Source organism: Callorhinus ursinus, unplaced genomic scaffold, assembly GCF_003265705.2.
Source record: "Callorhinus ursinus isolate GAN/ISIS: 27379988/994484 unplaced genomic scaffold, GSC_fseal_2.0 scaffold30, whole genome shotgun sequence".
Lineage (NCBI taxonomy): Eukaryota > Metazoa > Chordata > Mammalia > Carnivora > Otariidae > Callorhinus > Callorhinus ursinus.
In genome coordinates, this window is record NW_027397092.1 from 14944130 (window position 1) to 14967479 (window position 23350).

Here is a 23350-nt window from a genome sequence, read left to right on the forward strand (position 1 = left end):
AGTCAACAAAAATTAACTTTGATGAAATAATGGATCATGGTAAAAAAAAAAAAAAAAAGCCATGAATCTATGTGCAGTATTCCCCTAGCGCTGGAGTTCTCCCATTCTCCTTGATCGATCAACTTGGTCTTGGCTTGCTGGCTGTTTGTGCTGATCTTCTGGGAGGAGGGGCCTGTTGCTGTGGTTTCCAAATGTCTTTGCCGGAGGCGGAATTGCCCCGCCCTTGTCGGTCTGGGCTAAGGAAGCTGCTCCGGTTTGCTCTCAGGAGCTTTTGTTCCCTGCAAGCTCTTGGTACAGCTTTGGAGGACCAGGGCAGAAATGGTGGCCTCCCAATCTCCACCCGGAGGAGCTGAGAACTCGGGGCCCCGCTCCTCAGTGTGTCCCCAGAGAAAAGCAGTCACTCCCGTGTCCCCGGTCTCCGGCCGCACTCCGTGCTCACCCGGCCTGTGATCCAGCGTTGTTATCTCTGGCACCCGACCCCGCACGGAGTCTCCAAACCCAGCAGATCCCTGCAGTGCGTTCCCGCACCGCTCCTCCCCGGGAAGGAAGGGGAGTCTCCCCGGATCTGCTGCTTGTTGGGTCCCTGCTGGGGGAGCCATGCCCCGACTGGGCCACAGATCACAGTTTATGGCAACCCCGAGCTGAGAGCCCGCGACTCTGCTCCGTCTCTGCAGCCGGCTTCCCCGCTCTGATACCTGGGAGCTCTGCTGCTCTCAGGCACCCCCGGTCTCTCCGTGACCCCAAGGGTCCTGAGACCACACTGTCCCGGGAGGATTCCACCCCCCGCTTAGCCACTGCAGCGACGTCCCTCCGCCGAGCCAACTTCTAAAAGGTCCGATTTTGTGCTCCGCGGCTCTATCACTTGCCAGAAGCGGCCGGCGGAGGCCCCTCCCCCGCCGTCTATCCTCCCGAATATCGCCTCGGATTCACTTCTCCGCACGCCCTACCTTCCAGAAAGTGGTCGCTTCTCTGTTCAGAGTTGTTGCTACTCTCCTGTTCGATCTCCTGTTGAGTTCGTAGGTGTTCAGAATGGTTTGTTCCCTATTCAACTGAATTCCTGAGACCAGACGAAATCTAGGTCTCCTACTCCTCCGCCATCTTGCCAAATCAGTGTCACCTCTTTCTTAAAACAGTTGATCAACACTGCCTACCAAGTTGAGTACAGTGGAACTCATAATATGAGGCCATACTGATCACCATGAGAAACAAAATAAATAATGAACTGTATAAAAAGTGATAATGAGAATGAATTGATTGGCAGACTACTTGATTTCATTGATGATTTCACTTTTAAAAGGTATGACAAAACCCTGGAATGTTTTGGTGATAACATTAAAAGTTACATTTCCCCACTGTTGGCTGCCTGCCTAAAAGTAAAGGCAAATGCTTTTTTGGGGGAGATGCATGTTTTTCTTTTTTGTATTTAATCAGTTGACTTTTCCATGGATAAGAAAAGACAGCTAACCTGGGCAGGGTAATCACTCTGCTGTCATTTTCTAAATTATTCTAATGTGATTTTCAGAGCATGGCTTCCATAGATCATTTATTCATTTAGTGGTAATGCTTTATGGAAGTAGATAAGCCGCATTTCCTTATGTGATTTTATAATTTATAAGGACAGTTTGTCAATGATAAGTTTGGATGCTTTCCTGAGACGCTTTGGCTATCTTCCCCTAACCATATGATAAGCCTCATTTCACACCTTTCAAATCTCTCCTTTAAATCTTTTGCTTTGGACATAGTTTCTGGATATAGTAAGAACAGTTTGTTTCTGAAGGTGGTGGTTGTGGACTGGATGCTAGTTGGCAGTTAATTCTCTTCTTTCTCTGTGGACTCTAAGTGGAATGTCCTTGAAATAGTGATGATGCATGACTTTTTGCTACCATGTCCAGGATACTCCTGGTAATTTTAAATTATATTATTTATTGATGCATGTACCAGATACACCTGTATTAATTAGCTCTGTGTACCCTTTTTAACTTTTTCTCACCTCTGAAATTAAAAGAGCCAAATTACAGACATGCTGAAGTTTGTCTGAATGTGGCTGGGTTTTAAATAAGGGCCTCCAAATAATTGCTTTGTCTTTAGTATATTTTCATTTACAAACCTGTATCATGTTTTATACTCTCTCCACTTCAGACATTAATAATCAATTTGAGGTTCCTTGAAGTTGATATTTGTTTATAACTTTTTGTTTTATAACTTATGTAAATAAATTTGTTTTAACAAATTTGTATTTGTTTTATAACATGTAAATAAACATTTACATAAGACTATATCTGGGTGTTTCTTATCTTGGATGATTATCTCTGGTTTCTGATGGCAGAAGTTCCTTTTTATTTAGAGCTAATTATCATCAATACAGGTTTTGGTCCCACCTAATACTGCCCTATTTTAGAGGTTCCCTTTTTAAGACTAAAACCACATATTTCTCCTGGGTGAGAATTAGTTTCCAGAAGCCTGCACCATTATTGAGTCACTAAATAATTCTTGAATCGACTATACTATATTTCCCTAGTCTATTCACTTTCCCACACTCTTAGATGATAATTTCATATAATGCTTCTTCCTTCAGCATCACTCTCAGCTTTTTATTTCACTGAGAAAAATAAAAACAATCAGGAGAGAACTTAAAACACCCACTGTAGCTATTTACCTACTTACGTCTGTCCCCATATATTCTGTTTTCTCTCCTGTTTACTCTAAATAACAATTTATGTTCCTAGAAAATGCCAACATCCCTGTTCTGCCAAACTTCCTTTTTTCTTTTTTTTTTTTTTACCTATTTGAAGAAATTTAAGAATTCTTTGTGCTGTCTCTCATTGATAAGTTTTTCCTCCCAAGTAGATCATTCTTATCCATCTATAAACATGTAGATATATCTCCCATCTAAAATAACTCTCTTTTGACTCCACATCTTCCTATGACTATTAACTTGTTTCTATCTTTTTTCAAAAATGTTTTAAAATTTATATGGAATAAAATTCACTCTCTCAATCTGTCTTCTAGAGTTACTATATCATTTTGCATTACTACCAGCAATGTGTGAGATTTCCAGTTGCTCTACTTTCTTGCCAGTACTTGGGATTGTCAGTTTCTTTTCCTTTTTCCCTTCTTTCTCTTTCTTCTCATCCTCCTGCACCTTCCTGATCCTTTGTAGACATCATAGTAAGTGTGTAGTGATATCTCACTCCTGTTGATTGACATTTTGCTAGTGACTAATGATGTTAGTCACTTTCATAGGAAAAATGAGTTTATTTGCCATCCATATATTTTCTTTGGTTCAGTATCTGTTCAAATCTTTTGTCCATTTTATATTATGCTGTTTGTTTTCTTACTACTGAGATTTGAGAAATTTTAATAAATTTTATATACAGTTCCTCTCAGATACATGATTTGTGAATGTTTTCTCTGATTCTTTAGCTTATTCTTTCACTCTCATGACACTGTCTTTTTCAGAGAAAAAAGTTTTTAATTTTAATAAGGCCCAATATGTCTTTTCTTATGATTTTTGCTTCTGATGTCAAACCTAAGAACTATTTGTTTTAACCAAGATCAAGAAAAATTTTCTTCTGTTGTTTTCTTCTGTTTTCTAGTTTTATGGTTACATTGGATCTACAATCTATTTTAGGCTAATTTTAGGTTGAGGTTAATTATTTTTCCATATGGATGTTCAGTTGTTCCAGCACAACTTGTTGAAAAGACTGTGCTTTTTTCCCTGAATTCTCTTTGCACCTTTGCTAAAAGCCCATTTTGTCCGTATATGTGCAGATCTGTTTCCTAATTGGTTTGTATTTCCCTGATGATTAGTGATGTTGAACATCTTTTCATGTACTTGTTGACCATCTGTATGTCTTTGAAAAAATGTCTATTCAGTCCTGTGCCTATTTTTAAATCAGATTATTTGTGCTTTTGCTATTGAGTTGTATGAGTTCTTTTTTTATGTATGTTGGATATTAACCCTTTATCTGATACATGGTTTGAAAATACTTTCTTCTATTCATAGATTGCCTTTTCATTTTGTTGAGTGTTTCTTTGGTTTTGCAGAGCTTTTTGTAGTCCCACTTGTTTATTTTTCCTTTTGTCACCTGTGTTTTTGGTGTCATGTCTAAGAAATCAGTGAAAAGAACAATGCCAGGAAGTTTTTCTCCTGTTTTCTTCTAGCATTTTTACAGTTTCAGGTCTTCTACATTTAAATCTTTAATCCATTTTGGGTTAATTTTTGTGAATGGTATAAAGTAGGGATCTGATTTCATTATTCCTCATGTTTTCCAGTTTTCCCAGAACCATTTATCAAAGAAACTACCTTTTCCCATTGATTATTCTTAGCTTCCTGCCAAATATTAATTGACCATATATGCACAGGCTGATTTCTGGGCTCTCAATTCTATTTCCATTGGTCTGTGCGTCTGTTTTAATGTCAGTACCATACTGTTTTGGTTACTATAGCTTTGTAATATAGATTGAAATCAGGAAGTGTGATTCCTCCAGGTTTGTTTGTTAGTTTGTTTGTTTGTTTTTTCTCAATCTTGCTTTGGCTCCTTGGGGTCTTTTTTAGTTCCATATACATTTTAGGATTGCTTTTTCTATTTCTGTGAAAAAAACTGCCACTGGAATTTTGGTGGGGATTGCATTGACTCTATAGATGGTTTTGGGTAGTTTAGACATTTTAACAATAGTAATTCTTCTGATCCACCAGCATGGGATATCTTACCATTTATTTGTGTCTCCTTCAATTTCTCTCATCAGTGTCTAATAGTTTTCAGTGTATAGATCTTTCACCTCCTTAGTTAAGTTTATTCCTAAGTATTTTATTGGTTTTGATGCTATTGTAAATGGGATTGTTTTCTTTATTTTTCTTTTCGATATTTTGTTGTTAACATATAGAAATACAAGTGATTTTTGTATGCTGATTTTGTATCTTTCAACTTTAAGAATTTGTTGATTATCTCAAACAGTTTTGGTAGAGTTTTTATAGTATATATATAAAATCTTGTCATCTACAAACAGAGACCATTTTGCTTCCTTCTTACCAATATGGATGCCTTTTCTTTCTTTTTCTTGCCTACTTGCCCTGGTTAGGACTTGTAGAACTATTTTGAATATGAGTGGTGCATGTGAGCATTTTTGTTCCTGATCTTAGAGGAAAAGCTTTCAGTTTTTTACCACTGAGTATGTTAACTGTGGGTTTGTCACATATGCCCTATATTATATTGAGGTCCATTCTTTTTGTACCCAATTTGTTGAGAGTTTTTATGATAAAAGGGTGTTGAATTTTGTCACATGCTTTTTCTACATCTATTGAGAGAATCATGTGCTTTTTATCCTTCATTCTATTAATATGGTAGGTCATATTTATTGATTTGTGGATATTGAAATATTTTTGCATCCAAGAAATAAATCCCACTCTATCTTCATTTTTGATCTTTTTAATGTGTTGTTGAATTCACTGTGCTAGAATTTTATTGAGAATTTTTGCATCTATACTTACCAGGGATATTTGCCTATATTTTCATTTCTTGTAAAGTCATTATCTGGCTTTCGAATCAGGGTAACACTGGCCTCATAAAATGAGTTTGGGAGTATTCCCTCCTCTTCGATTTTTTGGAAGAGTTTGAGAAGGATTGGCGTTAATGTTTTTTTTTTTTTAAAATGCTTGGTAGAATGACAATGAAACCATCTGGTCTTGGGGAGGTGTGTTCTTTTTGATTACTGCTTCAATCTCCTTACTTGTTATCAGCTGTTCAGACATTTTATTTCTGCATATTTCAGTCTTGGCAGGGTATATGTCTGTAGGAATTTATTCCCAGTTATCCAACTTGTTGGTTTTTGTTGTTGTTGTTATTGTTGTTGTTTTGTTTGTTTTAGTGTGGTTTTTTGTTTTGTTTTGTTTTTTACATTTTGAAGTGATCCATTTAATTGGAAAAGACTATTTATACTCATAATCCTGTGTATTTCTGTGGTGTCAGTTGTAATATCTTCTCTTTCGTTTATAATTTTATTTGAGGCCTCTTTTTTTCTTGGTTAGTCCAGCTAAAGTTTTGTCAATTTTATCTTTTCAAAAAAACAAACTCAGTTTCATGATATTTTTATACTGTTTTTTTTTCATCTCTAGGTCATGTATTTCTGCTCTAATCTTTGTTATTCCTTCTGCTACCTTTGGGTTTAGGTTTTTTTTTCTCTTTCTAATTCTTTGAGATGTAAAGTTGGGTTTTTTTATTTGAGATCTTTCCTTTTTCTTTATGTAGGCATTTGCTATAAATTTCCTTCTTAGAAATGTTTTTGTTGCATCTCATAAGTTTTGGTATGTTGTATTTTTATTTTCATTTGTCTCAAGATACTTACTGATTTTTTAAGTTCATTTGTTTGTTTTTAATTATTCTCACAACCCTAAGGTCAAGAGTCGTATGCTTTTCTGACTAAGGCAGTTGCCGCACTTTCTGATTTTCTATTTTTTCTTTGATCCCTTGATTGTTCAGCGGTGTGTTGTTTAGTTGCCACATATTGGTAAATTTTCAGTTTTCCTCCTGTCATTGATTTCTCATTTCATACCATTATAGTTGGCAAAGATACTAGAGATGATTTCTATCTTCTTCGATTTGTTAAGGCTTCCTTGATGCCCCAACATATGATCTATACTTGAAAATGTTCTGTGAAAAGATGGTTTTTGATTGCTTTCTAAGGATTTTTTGGATGAAAGAATGAATCTACTTTTATTTATCTTATTTCTAAGTCAAATTCCCTAGCAGTTCATTCCCCACATAAGAGCCACTGTGATGTTTTAGAAATACAAAATCAAAGAAATTTTGGTCACTTGAAATGAAAATAAAATCCTTTACTGGGCCTGCAAAGTACTGAATGATCTGACCCCTGCTTACCTCGCAGACCTCATCTTGCTTTACTCACATCCTGGTTCACAGTTGTAGACACCTGCCTTTCTTAAGGTTCTGTGAGCACACCGTTCTTCCCCTGCCTCAGGGCTTGCACATGCACCATTGCTTCTGCTCAGATGATCCCCACCCCGTACTTGGTTCTTGGGGTAACTTTACTTTCAGTCCAGTCTCAGTTTTCAAATGCAAGCTCATTATTGTTACCACTATTTCTTAGGTAAAAAGGGGATAAAATATCCTCAAAACATCAGAAAATCTAATGATTTTCCTAGCTTCATTAAATTAATTTTATTTGAGTTGTTTAATACTTCTTGTATGTATTGAGGATTTAATGTATTATTTAACAACAATATACATTTTCACTTTGGTGTACTTACAGTTACAAGACAGTATCTCTGTTTTGGGGTGAGAGATTGAAAATAGGAAGGACAGAAGCTGTGGGGGATGGAGGGAATGAAAGAAGTAGATTCTGTGTTAACACATCTCCTATTGAAGCTAACAATATAAAGAAGAAGGTAGTGCAATTTCTGCAAACAAAAAGGAGTATCTTTTATGTTTAAATCTTAAAAATGCCAGGTAATATTACTTTATAGATCCTTGCAAGGTCAGTAATGTAGGTGTTAGCAATTGTGAGTTGCCGTTGGAAAAAGGCAAAGAGAAAGATAAAGAGACCTTTGGAAGTGAGCTTGGTGTTAAAAACTGAGTGAAAGATACTTTAATTTATCACTCCTGCTGTGGTAGTTCTTGGATTTTGTTTCAGTTTGATAAACAAGTATTAAATATATCTTTTCTGCAAGTATTTTGGGGATACGAAGTGAAATAAGTTAAGTCCTACCTCCAAGGACATCCTGATCTAGGTGGAGACAGACACCTGCAGTTAACCACACATATATTAAACCCTTCAGTGGATGCAGTAGGAAATACGATAGAATCGAAATGAAGAAACAGTTCATTTGAGCTGAGGGGAATTCGGGAGTATTTTACAGTAGAGGTGGTATTTGATCTTGGACTGACTGACAAGTTGAATTTTTGACATATGGAGAGATGGAAGAAGAGCATTTTTTTACTCCCCTAAAGTATATAGAGTTATTAATGAGCATGATATATTTTGTGGAAGGGAGTAAAATCTGGTGTTACTGAAGCATGGAGTGTGTAGAGGGAGATGAGGTTTTTCACCATCTGCTTTCTTCCTCACAGGAAGTTCCCTACACTGGGGAGCACAGCTCTTCCCCTTGTTCCTTGGGACATTTTCTCTGAAATGCCTTGTTGACCATGTGTTTCCATAGCACCTGTGTATCTCCTTTCATCTGTTTTTGTTAATTAGTTAATTCATTCTCTCTTTCATTCCTTTATGCAATAAACATTTAATTGATACAGTGTACCAGGCATTGTACTAAGTTAGTCTAAGTAGACACAGTGTTGAAGAAGAGACAGAGCCTCCACTGAAATTCATAGCCTAGTATAAAAAGATAGAAACAAAAAACAAATACTTGTACAAATAACTACTTGAAATTGCATTGCATATAACTAAGGAAGTAATGAATAAAATGAAGAAAAGCCTCTGCTTGATAGAAACAGATAATATAGAGCTCTGACCTGATGGGAGAGGTGAAGGGAAGTATCCCCTCTCCTGGAATGACATTTCAGTTAAAACTCGATTGTTGTGTTGTCTTCTGTCTGGCATTACATCTGGCACTTATGAGATATTTGTTATACAAACAAATACCAAAAGAAAGAATGAGACTACTATTCCTGTTACTACTTCTAGCTAATACGATTGCATACTTATTGGGAGCCAGTGTGTTAATGTGCTTTAATGCAGTTTATTATTTAGTCCTTAAATATAAGGACAGTACCTTATAATGTACGTACTGTTATTCTAACATCCTAATGCAGAAATTGAGTCTTAGAGATATGAAGAATTTTTTTCTAAGATCCCACAGCCTATAACTGGAAAAACTAGAATTTGAACCCAAATTTATGTGACTGAAAATGTACATGACTCTCAACCACTAGAGTATATTGCCATCTATTGCACTTTCTATAAAATCCACATTTGTCATCCTGGCCCTTGTCTCATGAGGTCCCTCTGATAATAGGAAGTAAGGGTTTAGAGAAGACTTTTTGGGAATTGCATCTGCTGTGTCTCTTCTCCACCTCTAAAAATCTCTGGATATCTCCCATGCACAGTTCAGTTTTTAAAGGTAGCAACTTCAGGGGTCCTAAGGAGGTGTGCTATAGAGATCCTGGGATCTGTGAATGAACTTTCTCCCCTAACATTGCTTGATGGATGGACCAATGCTAGTTTATAGCTCCTTGGAGACAGAAACGTCAGTTTTATTCATGCCTGTTCCACAATATCAAAGTTGCTGGGTAAATGCAATCCTAGTACTCTAATCCATAGCCAGGAAGGGAAGTGTGGCTCATCCTGGGATTGAATGCTCTTCTGTGAGGTCTTCAAACACACTTAAGGATGGGGCGCCTGGGTGGCTCAGTTGTTAAGCGTCTGCCTTCGGCTCAGGTCATGATCCCAGGGTCCTGGGATCGAGCCCCGCATGGAGCTTCCTGCTCAGCCAGGAGCCTGCTTCTCCCTCTCCCGCTCCCCCTGCTTGTGTTCCCTCTCTAGCTGTCTCTCTCTGTGTCAAATAAATAAATAAATAAATAAATAAATAAATAAATAAATAAATCTTAAAAAGAAACACACACACACTTAAGGAATCAAAAAATATGCAAACATTGCTTTACTTTAGACTTGGAAGCATGTTCCAACCCATGCTGATCATGAAAAGGTGAAAATTTTGAAGTGTCTTCTATTCAACTCCTCTTACCATTTGCTCCAATGGACCCAGAAGCTCCATTTTTAATATCCATGGTACCCGTAAGTGCCCTTCTCTGTCCTTAGAGAAGTCTCCTCCCTTTGTAGTTTCTCTCCTTTCCCCCGTCCCCTCTGTACATTTTACTTTTTGATTACCCTCTCTCCTTCATTTCATTCTACTCCTTTGAGAGTTCAGGCTCTTGAGGAATTGTCATGCATTGAATTTTATCTAGTTGTGATGAAGAACAGGGGTGTAGAAAGATTGACAAGTTAAGTCCTTACTGGGATTTCTCCTCAGGGTTTTATATAAAAGAAAATCCAGCTTATCAAGATCTAAGGGTTAACTTTCTTCTAACATGTCTCTTGTGTGTTACTTTTTCAAAGGAATGTCTGACTCTTTTATTCCCATGTCCTCAGCTCAGCTGCACTGTTAAAGACCCTTTTCCTAATCTTGACATGGGCTAGACAGATTCCAGGAAGAAAAAGAAGAGAAATAAACAGATTTATCCCATCACAAAAATAATTGTAGAGTAAATGAAATAGTCATCAAACAACTAGGAGAAATTAACATTCTTTACTACTCTGTCAGAATTAAGGGAGCATAGGGAAAGTATTGGACATAGATGCTTTGATTTACAGTTCAAATTTGGAAGCCCTAAGATGCCTAAATTGAATGCATAAAGTAGATTTAAACTAAAGAGTATTTATTGTACATTTCTTGTGTGCCAGGTACTGCATTAGGTACAGGAGGCACTAAGATGAATAGATCCTTCCCTGGCCATGCCGATCATAGTCTAATTGGGAATGAGTTATATAAACAGATAATTTCAACACACAATAATTTCAATATTCAGTAGAATTATTCCTAGGAACTCCAAACTAAACTCCAAAATGAATCAAGGAATGATTCCTGGAGAAAGTTACACTGAACCAAGTTCTAGCCAAAGGGAAGAAGATAAGAAAAAAGGGGTATAAGCATGGAAAATATGGTAAACAAAGGGAACAAATTGTGAAAAGGCAGAGTATGCACAGGAAACTCTGTAATTAGAGCATCAAGTTTAAAGGAAAGAGTGACAGAAGGTGAGTAGGGAGAGTGGATAGGGGCCAGGTCTTGCAGGATCTTGTGTGTTACACTAAGAAGCTTGGGCTTGTACATGATGAATCATCAGTCAGTAAATGCAACGCTTTGCTGTGGTTACAAGCAACACCCCTTTTTCACTGACCGAAAGCAACAGAAGTTTCTTTTTCTTTCACTCCATGTCTCTCACAGGTCAGCAGGGGGACTCTGCATTGTTGTTACTAAGGGGACCCAGACTACTGAGGTACAAATGGGACCAGTTGCACTGTCAGAAGGAAAAAACAATTCTGGAGGGTTTTGGTCCACAAAAATTAGTGTCAGTTCAGAGTTAGTGTCTAGCGCTAAAAGATCTTGCACAATCAAGCGCAAGGGAAAGTATTGGACATAGATGCTTTGCAGAGTGCAACCCCACTCTGACTTGTTAATGACCTCACGTCCATCTGGGGAGGGCTTGGCCAAGGATTTATAGTTATTACCTGTGGCAGGGCTGCAGGGTTTTTTTTGTTTTTTTCTCCCCAGGGGACCTTTCCCTTTCAAGAGGTTGTGATTCTCATCATGGAGACTCAAGTCAAGTTTCAGGCCCCCAGATTTGAAGATTTTCCAGTTACATGGATCACACAGTATTTTAATAGGCTATTCATCATTTTATTCCTACAGATCCCATAATTAGTCGGCCACTGACAAAGAGCCTTGTGACCAAACTTTCTGATTACTCTCTGTCCTGCTTCTTGCTGAAGTCATTGCATTCCCCTTGTTTATGGCAATTAAATACTGCTGTGTAGTTTCTGTCCCTGGGATTCTACCATCCCTGCTGAAAGCAGAGAGCCACTTCAGTGGCAGTGTTGAGCTCATCTAGGATGTTTTTGCTTCTTTATTTAATAAATTTCTTAATTTTTTTGGTGAAAGGAGTCTACTCTGGGCCTTCTTGGGAGGAAATAATGGAAGTGGAGATAGATGTGTAGTTGCACATCATACATAAATCTACTTATCGCTCCAATATTGCTATCTCTCGAAGATATATTTATACATATCTTTGGACTTTTTAAATTTGCATTCCAGGGAATTTTTAGTATCTCAATCTCACATTAAATACATACCCTTTGGTAATTGTTCTCATATCACTGTGTTAGGCACCATTTAGTTATATTCCATCCTCCTTGGTCTGACACTGTTCTCGTGTGTTGTCCAAGTTTTTTTGTCAAAATAAATTAGCTAACTCTTGTAATTCTCTTGGGGTGTAAATGATCTCCTTGTCAGTTTTTGCACTTTCTTCTCTGGATCATTATACCCAAGTTATAGGAGTAGATGTAATAAGGGGTAATGGATGTGGGCATTTTCTTACAAGATATCTGTTCAGATGGGTTGTTACAGGGTTTCAAGCAAGAGAAGGCAAGTCTCCTCAGAAGAGACTCAGAATGACTTTGAAGTTCATGAGTCTCATTTTTATCTGCATCTACGTAGATGTTATCATTTTGTAGATCTTGGACCTACTCTTTCCGATTGATGCTCTGACTTTAACAAAGGAGACCCTGTGGATCTGTGAAACCAGCTTGTATTGTAGTTCTTCAACTTGCACTATTAAATTTGGCATCTAACTTTAAGCAATCTCTGTCCCACAGCTGTAAGAAATACAAAATTATCTTAGGACTGCCATAGAAGCTCTCTTTTTCTTGAACTGAGAGTTTAAAAATCCTGAGCTTGTTTACTTCTTTTAAGTTCTCCAACAGGCATAAATAAAGAAAATAAGTCTTACCCCACAGTTTTGTCATCACTGCTATTACCATAAAGGTCAGGTTCAGGAGACCTCTGGTTTCCCAAGTCAAATGCTTTAATAGGCACCTTTATTGTACTTAATAGCGTGATAATTTAGTAAATTCCAATGCCACAATTTAAACCGTATGCCAAAGATGACCGGTGCAGGCATACCTCGTTTTATTGCACTTTGCCTTATTGTGCTTCACAGATACTGGGTTTTTTACAAATTGAAGGTGTGTGACAACACTGCATTGAGCAAGTCTGTTGGCACCATTTTTTCAACAGCACTTGCTTATTTCATGTCTCTGTGTAGCATTTTGGTAATTCTCCCAATATTTCAAACTTCTTGTTATTATTTGTTACAGTGAGGTGTGATCGGTGAACTTTAATGTTACCATTTTAATTGTTTTGGAGCACCATGAACCATATCCATATGGAACAGCAGACTTAATAACTGTTGTGTGTTCTGACCGCTCCACCATCTCTTTCCCTGTCCTTGGGCCTCCTTATTCCTTGAGACACAACAATGCTGAAATTAGGCCTATCAATAACCCTACGACAGCCTTTAAGTGTTCAAGTGAAAAGAAGAGTCACACGTCTCAGCAAAAAGCTGAGATAGGCCAAAAGCTAGGCATCATGCACAAAACAGTTACTCAGGTTATGAACGCAGAGGAAAAGTTCTTGAAGGAAATTACAAGTGCCACTCTCGTGAACGCACAGATGATAAGAAACAAAATAGCCTTGTTGCTTATATGGAAAAGGTTTGGTAGTCTAGAGGGAATATCAAACCAGACACGACATTCCCTTAAGCCAAAGCCTAATCCAGAGCAAGGCCCTAAATGTCTTCAGTTCTAGGAAGGCTGAGAGAGGTGAGGAAGCAGTGTTTGAAGCTGGCAGAGTTTGGTTCGCGAGATTTAAGGGAAGAAGCTATCCCTGTAACATAAAAATGCAAGGCGAAGTGGCAAGTGCTGATATGGAAGCTGCAGCAAGTTCTCCAGAAGATCTAGCTCAGATAATAAGAAATGAAGATGGTTACACTAAACACCAGCTTTTCCATGTGGACAAAACAGCTTTCTTTTGGAAGAAGGTGCCACGTAGGGCTTTCATAACTGGAAAGGAGAAGTCAGTGCCTTTAGAAATTCAGCGTACAGGCTGATTCTCTTATTAGGGGTGACTGCAGCTGTAAGTGGAAGCCAGTGCTCATCTACCATTCCAAAAGTCCTAGGGACTTAAGAATTATGCTAAATCTACTTTCTCTGTGCTTTATAAATGGAAAGCCTAGATAACAGTGCCTCTGTGTACAGCATGGCTTACTGAGTATTTTAAGCCCACTAGTGATACCTACTGCTCGGAAGAAAAGATTCTTTTCAAAATATTGCTGCTTATTGACAGTACACCTGGTCACCCAAGAGCCCTGTTGGAGATGGACAAGTTTACTGCTGGTTTCTTGCCAGTTAACACAGCATCCGTTCTGCAGCCCATGGATCAAAGAGTTATTTCGACTTTCAAGTCTTATTACTGAAGAAATATATTTCATAAGGCTATAGCTGTCATACATAGTGATTCCTCTGACGGATCTGGGCAAAGTAAACTGAAAACCTTCTGGAAAGGATTCACCATTTTAGATGCATTGAGAACCTTTGTGATCTATGGGAAGTGATCAGAATATCAACATAAACAAGAGTTTGGAAGAAGTTAATTCCAAACCTCATGGATGACTTTGAGGGCCTCAAGCTTCAGTGGAGGAAGTCACTACAAATGTGGTGGAAACAGCAAGAGAACTAGGGTTAGAAGTGAAGCCTGAGAGATGTGATTGAATTGCTGCAAACTCATGATAACACTAACAAATGGAAATTTATTTCTTACAGATAAGCAAAGAAAATAGGGTCTTGAGACAGATCTGCTCCTGGTGAAGACACTATGAAAACTGTTGAAATTACAACAAAGGATTTAGGATATTACTTAAACTTAGTTGATAAAGCAGCAGCAAGGTTTGAGAGGATTGACTGCAGTTTTGAAGGAAGTAAGGAAGTACTACTGTGGGTAAAATGCTATTAACATGCTACACAGAAATGTGTGAAAGGAAGAGTCGATCAGTACAGCAAACTTCATTATCTTTTTTTTTTTAAAGATTTCATTTATTTATTTGTCAGAGAGAGCACAAGCAGTGGGAGTGGCAGGCAGTGGGAGAAGTAGGCTCCTTGCTGAGCAGGGAGCCCGATGTAGGGCTTGATCCCCAGACCCTGGGATCATGACCAAAGCCAAAGGCAGACGCTTAACTGACTGAGCCACCCAGGTGTCCCCATTGTTGTCTTATTTTAAGAAATTACCACAGCTACCCCAGCCTTCAGCACCCACCACCCTGATCCATCAGCAGCCATCGGCATTGAGGCAAGACTCTCCTCCAGCAAAATCATTACATTGCGCTGAAAGATCAATGATGATTACCATTTTTTAATTTAATTTTTTTTAAGATTTTATTTATTTACTTGACAGAAAGACAGTGAGAACGGGAACACAAGCAGGGGGAATGGGAGAGGGAGAAGCAGGCTTCCCACCGAGCAAGGAGCCCGATGCAGGACTCGATCCCAGGACCCTGGGATCGTGACTTGAGCCGAAGGCAGACGCCTAACGACTGAGCCACCCAGGCGCCCTAATTTAATTTTTTAAAGATTTTATTTATTTATTTGAGAGAGAGAGAGCACAAGCAGGGGTAGGGGCAGAGGGAGAGGGAGAAGCAGGCTCCCCAGTGAGCAGGGAGCCCAACATGGGCCTCGATCCCAGGACCCTGGGATTGTAACCTGAGCCGAAGGCAGCCACTTAATTGAGGCACCTGGACACCCCGTGATTATCATTTTTTAGTAGCAAAGTACTTCCTGATTAAAATATGTGCAGTGTTTTTTATACATAATGCTATTGTATACTTAATATACTACAGTATAGTGTAAACATAACTTTTAAATGTACTGGGAAACCAAAAAGTTAATTTGACTCACTTTATTGTAATACTCACTAAATTGCAGTGGTCCAGAACTAGTCCTGCAGTATCTCTGATGCCTGTGCATATTTAAATTTTCAAGTTGTTTAACGCAGCATTCAAGGCTAATGGCATAACCAAATCAGTCCTAGGATTTTAGCTTTGAGAATCTGTTTCCTAACTTCATTCATGGTGTCAATTGCTGTATCAGTTGGGTTCAGTTAGGAAAAAAAAAAATCACACTAGGAATTTCTGCACTACAGGTCTAACACTGAGAACTGAAGACATAGGTTTTGAAGGCTTGACAAAATCCTAACAAGGAGATCACCCAGATAAGACAACTGCAGGAAGCAGATGCCACCCCTGAGGCTGAGTGAAACAACAGGTTACCATAACCTAAGATTTTGGACGAGGGACCCCAACAGAACTGGATCTCAGACCTTTGAGGAGCAGTTACATCCGCCTGCTGCTAACATTTCGGAGGTTGATTCTGGGAGTGTTGGAAGTTATTGGTGTCTAGAGACAACTGCTGTTGCTGAGATGAATTGCCACTTCTGTGGTGACACAGACAGCAAACAAACGAAATAAAGGTCTTTCTCTACCTCTGCCTTCCAGTGTCTTTCTCATGCCTCTTGTTGACAGAATCTAACTTGAGCCACTGGTAAAGGAGTCTGAAAAGGATAATTTGCAGAGTCCCAGCTTAGGCATCATGTAAAAGAAAGTAGAAGAGTGGGTTTGGAGCTGAGCTGCATCAGGTTCATAACCAGCGTGCATGCATTCCATAAAGGTTTTAGAGAAGCAGTAATTTTGAGGTTGTCGTGTAAAGGATGAGAAAGACTTAGGCCAAGAGAAGGGGAAAATATTTCGGTCAGAAGGAATGACCTATGCAAAGACCAGGAAGAAGAGAGAAAGACAAATTTGGACAACTAAAAACGAAACTCAATGACATTTTCTTTTTGTGTAACCCAGGAAAAATGATTGATGGGCATTCCTGGTTAAGGATTAATATCAAAACAATGGTTCTTAGGTTACTGATGGTAACAGTAACAAGAAATTGTATGTTTATATACCTTTTATATTTCCCAAATTTAGCTCCTTAAAGAGCTTCAAAACAATTTGGCTAATTCTTACAATTCTGTCTTTGCTTTTATTATTTTTTTCATCTGGTGTTTTGCTTGTTTTTTCTTATTGAGGTATAATTGACATACAACAGTCTGTTAGTTTCAGATGTACAGCATAATGATTTGATATTTGTATATATTGTGAAATGATCACCATAATCAACCCAATTAATATCTGTCACCATATATAGTTACAAATTTTTTTCTCACGATGAAGACTTTTAAGATCTACTCTTAGCAACTTTCAAATATGCAGTGTAGTATTATTAGTAATGTTGTATACACATTATATCCCTGTGACTTAATTATTTTATAATTGGAAGTTTGTACCTTTTGACCCCCTATCCATTTCTCCTGCCCCTCCATTTCCTGCCTCTGCTAACAACCAGTTCATTCTCTGTAACTATGAACTTGGTTTGTTGTTGCTGTTATTGTTGTTAAATTACACATATAAAAGAGATCATATGGTACTTGTCTCTCTCTGTCAGTCTTATTTCAATTAGCATAATGCCCCCAAGGTCCATCCATTTTGCAGACAGAAAGATTTCACTCTTTATGGCTGAATAGTGTTCCTCTGTATATATACCACATCTTCTGTATCCATTCGTGTATCACTAGATACTTAGGTTGCTTCCATATCTTGGTATTGTAAATAATGCTGCAGTAAACATGGGGGTATATATATCTTTTTAAGTTAGTGTTTTATATCCTTTAGATAAATACCCAGAAATGGAATTCCTGAACCATATGGTAATTCTATTTTTAATTTTTGGAGGAAACTTCATACGCTTTCCGCAGTGGCTGAACCAGTTTGTATTTCTACCAACAGTGCTGCACCAGGGTTCCCTTTTCTCCACATCCTTACCAACACTTGTTATTTCTTGTGCTTTTGGTAATAGCTACGTTAATAGATGTGAGGTGATATCTCACTGTGGTTTTGATTTGCATTTCCCTGATGTTTAATCAGGGAACATCTTTTTGTGTGGCTTATTGGCCATCTGCATGTCTCTTCTTTGGAAACCTGTCTATTCAGATTCTCTGTTCATGTTTTTAATTGAATTATTTAGGTATTTTTTGCTATTGAGTTGTATGAGTTCTTTATATATCTTGGATATTAACCTCTTATCAGATATATGATGTGCAGGTATATACCCCCATTCCACAGGCTGCTTTTTCTTTTTGTTGATGGTTTCCTTTGCTGTGCAGAAAGTTTTTAGTTTGTAGTCCCATTTGTTTATTTATGCTTTTCCTGCTTTTGTTTTTGGAGTCAGATCCAGAAACTCATCACCAAGACCAATGTCAAGGAGCTTACTGCCTATGTTTTCTCTAAGTGATTTTATGGTTTCAGGTCTTACATGCAAGTGTTTAGTCCATTTTGAGTTGATTTTTGTGTGTGGTGTTAGATAATAATTTAGTTCCATTATTTTGCATGAGGCTGGCCAGTTTTCCCAGTACTGTTTATTGAGGAGACTGTTCTTTGCCTTCTCTTCTTATTCCTTCTATCTCTGTTTATGTATAATTTTTGACTTTGGAATAAGAACGGTAAAGCAAGTCAGTAAAAACCAGGTTCGTAGAGATTTCCTTTTTCTCTGTTTGAGAGATTCATTTTTCATAGAAAATAGTCTATAAATGATAATATGTGTTATAGTTCAAAAGTTTTTATCTATTTCTTTTCTTTCCTAGTAAGAAGATCTATCTTATTCACTTATATGACATAAAGTGATTTCAGCTTATTTGACTGCAGCTCAGTGTTTTCAAAGGACTTTAATCACTTCACACTTTTAATGAAATCAAAGACTAGATGTGTGGGGATAAGCCCCTGAGAACAAGGGATGTATTACTCAGGCACCTGATCTGCTGTACCTGCATGCTTGAAAAATGGGAAAGAATGCTCTGATTGGTTATCTTAGGCCGCTGTGTTTTTACTACTTAGATCTGTGCTTTAATAGAAATCTGGAATGGATACTTGGGCACCAATATCCTATGGCTTTAATGCCATGCAAGCCATTTCTGAATTTCACTCTCTTTAGAACTCACTGAAGCCTCAAGCTCCTCAGAGCTGGTTTGCTTCATGTACTCTGTACATGATACATGGCACATTAGCTATAGAATGATGAGCTAATTTATGGATATATGATTTTGTTTAATCATCTGTCATAACTGTCAGATAAAGGTTTAATGTGGTTCTGTGACTTCCTGGTGTCTCTATTTGAGGATCAAAAAAAATTTACATTAATTTTTCTTTTTTCTTTCATTTAATTTTTCTTATTATAACCTTATATGCATTAGCTTTGGTTAATTAAGTGATTTTTCAATTCTACTATTTTCTTTCCTCACACAGTTTGAAACCAAGGCATCCACCCAGCTTACCTAATTTTCTCCCTCATTATAAACAAAAACTGGAAGCTCAGTTAGAAAAAGAAAAGAACCCATTATGCTTCTTCCCAGGTATCTGCATGTATTAGAAGAGACTGTAACAGAACTGGGTGAGAGAAATGAAAACACATATTTTCGGGTGATTGGGTAGGGGGCTTAGTCAGAATGTGACTGTCTCTTGCTAGAGAGTTTATTAAAGGTCACGTTCCTTAGTGGTTGACCTTGAGTAATTAAAAGATTAATTAGGAAAAGGAGTAGGAATGTATTCAAATTCCAGTGAAGAAAAATCACACTAAGGACTAAATAAATATGTTCTGATGAAGAAATGAACACATTTATGCTTTATTATATCTGAATTTCAGTGACAGGTTCTGCAGTAGTCACCAAGCATTTATTAGTAATAGGTACATCATATATATTGTATTCAGAGCAAAAAACTATGTATTGTATTCAATACAAAAGATTATATTCAAAGTGAAATAGCTGCTAAGTAGTTCTAAGTTGTAAAGCATGACATCAGACATATCACCAAAGGACTAGTTTTGAAAAGCAGCATTAATTTCATTACCACATCTCTCAGACTTCTTTAACTGTCCCTTATCAGTCTAACTTGGTCTAAACTAGAGACTAATTACTGAGTTATGAGCCTTTGGGAGAGTGCTGTAGATTTTCCTTTTTCTTGTCTTGAGGAAAGAAAGGGGCTTGTTTTACTTCAATCCAAGTGAGGGGGATGGACACTTCAAGAGATCGACTCATGAATTGGGATGATCTGAAGGTTGTGAGTTACATCTGAATTATAGACTGAATATTTGTTTATGCAATGGATTTATTAAGCTCCTGATGTACCTATTTGAAAACGGAAGTGGAAAGAGCCAGAATAGGAAGACGGTTGAGCATTAGGGAACTCATACCTCCATTACTTAGTAGATAAAGGATAACAATCCTTCTATGGACCAGGTAGCTGTGCGAAGGGGAACCAGGCTTCACCCGTGTTGCCAGAAGCAAGTAGTTACAGGACATACAACCAGTGAGAGTGAACTGGATGAGGTCAAGTTGTGTAGACTGCCTACATCAGGGAGCTGGTTGTTCTCTGCAGGGCTCCCTGAAGAACCCACACATACTCCCCCTGTGAGCGAGCGAGCCCTTGAATGTCTGTGACACAGAAAGCATCGATAGATGAGGAAGGCCAGCAGCAGCACCAATGAATTTAGAGACATTTGCTCTCTTTCCTCCAATCTTCTCCAAGACTCCACGACCCTGAGGACCCAGAGGAGGGAGAGGGAGGTGGTAGAGAAGTAAAAGAACTGACAGGTGCTAATCGGTCTCAGCTAGGGGAGGAACAGAACATTAAACTAATTGGAGGGTTAAATTTTATATTATATTTAATTTTACTGAACTGGCTTGTTGTATACCTAAAGTTATCTGTAAAGCTATAAGTACCACCTGAAATGTTACTAAGGAATTAATTAAAATACATACAGGAGCAAAGACTACATAAAGGAGCATAGAAGGATTTGATTAAATACACATAGGAGCAAAATCAAAAAAGCTTTCCATGTCTGAACCCCTTTGAGTTAGGCTGTTCTTTATACCCATGAGGAGCTGCATCATCATTTCCTGAACTTCTCTGGCTTAATCTCCCTGCTCTCCTGAATTCAGACCATTTTAGTTCCATTGGCTCCAAGGTCTCTCCCACCTTAGGGCTTGCTGTTTCTGTTTCCTCTGATTGGAATGTTCTTTCCTGGATCTTCACAAGACTGGCTCCAGCTCAAATATCCCTCCCTCAGAGAGGCATTTCCTGTCTTGTCTAATGTTACTCCCCTCCCTTACTCAATTATTTTATCCCATACCCCTGTTTATTTCTCTCATGATATTTATGCCATCTCTGATTTTTTTGAATACTTATTTATTTACTTGTTTATTGGTACTGAATTAGTCTATTTTATCTCTGCATAGCCCAGTGCCTGGGATATAAGCGCTCAGTAAACATGTATTAATAAATGAGTGAAATAAGCCTCAATAATTCAAAAGAACCTTAAGAGTGCCGGTAAACACTAATCATTGCCATGCCACTCTCTCCCACATGTAAACTGGTGGCTAATGACAGAAATTAATTAGGGCTCTGCCCCAGGGCCTTTCACCATATGGAAACAGATGCTTCAATGAGCTCTGTTTTCCTTGTGGCGAAATTATTCCCTTTAGAAAACAAAATGCAAGAATTGGTAATTACCGTGTTTTAGGTGCTTTAAACATGTACTCATTTACTTTTTAAAACTCTTCAAGGTCAGTATTGCCATTTCATAGGTTCATTTTATAGATTCAGAATCTAAGGGTTCCAGTGGGTACAGGGTAGAAATATTTTGTGCCAACATTGCCTCCAAGTCTGTTTGGCTCTGAAGTCCTTTGCCTCCCTGGAACATCATATTGCTTTCCATCTTAAAACTGTCAGGCCACTGGCAATAACATATATGACATAACTGGTGGCTTTATGGAGTTGAGATGCCTCTAAGTCACTGTTTATGACTTTGGCTATGGAATCAGGAGCTCCTTACAAAGCCTTGGATTTGTTTGTTTTGTCTTGTTTTGCATGTATTATTTGGACAGAACCCTAAAGGCCAAAAGAATATAAACTGTAGATTTGTCTTTCAGTGATTGGCTGAGACAAGGATTATCTGTGCAAGTGGTTTATTGGGAAGGGCTTCCCAGAAGAAACTGGTTAAGGGTATGGGGAGGATGCAGGACAGAAACCAAGCCAGGGCGCCTGGGTAGCTCAGTTGGTTAAGCGACTGCCTTCGGCTCAGGTCATGATCCTGGAGTCCCGGGATCGAGTCCCGCATCGGGCTCCCTGCTCAGCGGGGAGTCTGCTTCTCCCTCTGCCCCTCTTCCCTCTCGTGCTCTCTATCTCTCATTCTCTCTCTCTCAAATAAATAAATAAAATCTTTAAAAAAAAGAAAGAAAGAAACCAAGCCAAGGGCTCGCCTCTGGGGAGGGCTAGCCAATTCCTGTAGTGGAAGTGTTGAGTAGAAGCCATACCTCAGAGTTGTCTTGACCTGAATAGAAGAGATGGGCTTTCATACACTCATGCCAGTCATTGGCTGGGAAACGGAAATGGGGAGGTGCAAATGTAAACTGCTGGTTCTCTGCTCCTGCAGCCCAGCAGTGTTAGAAGAAGATAGTCCTATGCATAGGCCTTAGGAGGCAAAAGTACAGCAGAGGCCTGAGGAGGGGTATGCAGAAACTGTAAAAGGTATCCCGGGTGATTTGGGTAAAACACCAACCAGTGCACAGTATACTGATCATAACTGTCTTATTTAAAGGAAAAGTAAACAAATTCCTCTTGTATAAGGAAAAATTGAAGACTTATTTTTGCCATGACTGGGCTATTGAAGTTCCAGTGATAATTCATCTCAACTGGGTATTTTGAAATGAAAATGTAGGGTCACATGGTGGTTGCCAAGTTGGCTTTCAGCGGAAGTGGCATATGGTTCTAGTTGAGGCATAGGGTTTAAGGAGCAAGGCATGAGAAAGTGCATCATCACAGCTTCACACATATTGGCTGTCTCGCTGTCTCTTTATTGCTTCCTCAGCCCTAAAGCTGAGCACAATATTGTTTCACAGGCCAAATGCTCTTAAGGCAATCTATGGGATGCCTCTCTTTCTAGTCTCTTCTTTATAGCTTGAGAACCTTTATGGTCCTTTCATCACTCCCAGTTTGACTTCATTTCTATTTTGCAGTTTTCTGATCCTCCCCAACAATTTCTTCCTTTGACATGCTGGCAAAATCTTTTGCTCTCTTATTCCTCACCTCTCCCTATCCTGTGTTCATGTTCTTTTAAATTATCATCATGCCCTTATTTTTAGTGAAAGAACTTAAAATATAAGTGCAACAGCTGACCTTTATTTATCTATATTCTTTTCCAAATCCAATACTTTAGTTTTTCCTTTTGAGTTCAAATTACTCTTTAATAATTTCTGTTTTATTTGCTTTTTATTTTTGTTGCAGGACTAAGTAATTTAACAGACAATAGGAAAACCTAATATAAGGTTAAGTATGGTGAAATCAAATTCATGGTTATTTGCCAGAATTGAGTTCAATTTATAGTTACTTGCTAGAAATGATTTCTTATCTCAAAATAAGAGATAAGCTTAACATTCTAAATATTTTATATGTATTTTGCAAATTATCAATTAATAAATGCTGAATGACTTGTGATAATATTAAATATTCTACTATAATGATTAATTTTATGTGTCAACTTGGCTGAGCCATAGTACCCAGATATTTGGTCATACATTCTGGACGTTTCTGTAAAAGTGTTCTTTCAATGTGGTTAACAT